The sequence below is a fragment of the Gavialis gangeticus genome, unplaced genomic scaffold (assembly GCF_001723915.1).
Source record: "Gavialis gangeticus isolate Ggan-Ray unplaced genomic scaffold, GavGan_comp1, whole genome shotgun sequence".
NCBI lineage: Eukaryota > Metazoa > Chordata > Crocodylia > Gavialidae > Gavialis > Gavialis gangeticus.
Window position 1 is genome coordinate 54,973,731 of NW_017729004.1, and position 1,763 is coordinate 54,975,493.

The window sequence follows — 1,763 nt, forward strand, 5'->3', positions numbered from 1 at the left end:
TAGACCCACTGCTACCAGCTAGTGTCCTTTACCTTGTTGTCTATAGAATAGGAAAAACTCCAGTTGTTTCATTATCTGGACTCCATCTCTCCCCCTTATTCTCACTGCAAAGCATAAAAAACCATTGCTAGCTGTATTATGGTTTTAGCTGGGAAAAACATCACCAGCTCACCTTTCCTAGTACAAAGAAGTATACAGGAAACACCAATTACAGTTGGATTTATTCCTCTACATGTATTAGACACTTACGACAGTAAAAATTGACTTCTCAAGATACAACATACTTTATGTCAAATGTAAATAGATATAGAATTATGTAAAGCATTGCTTAACTAACTAGGTCACAGTATCCATATATGAACAAGACAGTGTAGGTAGTTTATTTCAGATTCATCTTACCACAATTTTTAGGCACTATTTGAACCCTTGTTTAAAAAAAATACACCCAAATACTGAGCGTGAGCTAGTTTTGTCCTTATTTCCTCACAGCTACAAACCTTGTCTGGCCCTTCCATGAGGATTTCACTTTTGAAATTCATGTTTAAATTGAGTTGTTGGTGGGCTTAAATCTGACTGCTGGAGGGCCACTTGAAACTGTGTGTGGTTTCAGGTGTAAGAGTTGTACTTTACTGAACTATTCTTTATGTGGCAATAGTCTGAAACCAAGAACATTTTTTGTAAGGTGTTTTTTTTTTAGCTTTGCACTTAGACTTTGCCTCACATGGTTTCTGTCCTGTAATGTCTCAGTTCAAGTGCAGTAGCTTTTCAGCGTGAAAGCCCAATTAACTGGAGTATGAACATGAAAATATTTAAGATATCGAGATAGAGGTTCAGTGCTGCAAAGATATACTCTTCAGGATTCAAACAATACCGGTGCTTTCCTCCAAGCATGAGCTGTGTATCCACCACAAGATACTGAAAGATAAACCCAAGAAAACCCATCAGTTTTACAGATACAAAATGTGAACCCTCCTGGCCCATATAAACTATTTTCTCTCTGGCAGATAAGTGCTTGTTATGGTCCCAGTGATTTTTCCATAAACAAGAATGGATGTAGCTGGTCAGATTATTCAATGGTTAAATTTTAGCCACTGTAGCTAATGTAAATTCCTTCAATTTTTACAAGTTTGCTTTACATGACCAGATTTTTTTAAACACAAACTCAAGTGTTTGGGCTGCCTACTGGGAGCTTTTTAAACAGAGATCCTCTTCACAGATACCTATATGTACACAGGCAGTGCCTGTTCTTGAAAATAATTGCATAATGATTAAGAGAGTTGATAGACATGAACAGAGCTCTGAGGAGCTGAATGTCAAAGTTCAAATGATAAAACCCTATATAGGAGGAGGGAGCATCACTTGTGTTAACAAAAGAGTTTGAGGTAGCTTCTCCTGCAAGATAACTGAGCAAAGAGAGCCATTTAAAATTCCAAGTTGGTTCTTTCTGCGCTGTGTAGGCAATATGCACTTCCACCACCAGCCCACCTAATCTTACCCCAGCATGCACACTCCAGCAGTGCAGAAATTAAACTCTCAGAACTTGCTCCCTAATCTCACAGGGTTTGCCCCAAGCACCAGCTCTGCTTGTTATGCCACTGCCCGTTGTATAGACAGGACCGGAGCCATATTTAATCAGGTTAGAACCTCTGAAATTGTTACACAAGTTGCTGTGTGAGGCAACCTCCGAGCAGTAAAGTCTCTGTAGATTAACTGTAGGGGGTAAAAAGAGGAACAAAGAAAGAAATACTTACTATACTGAAGAC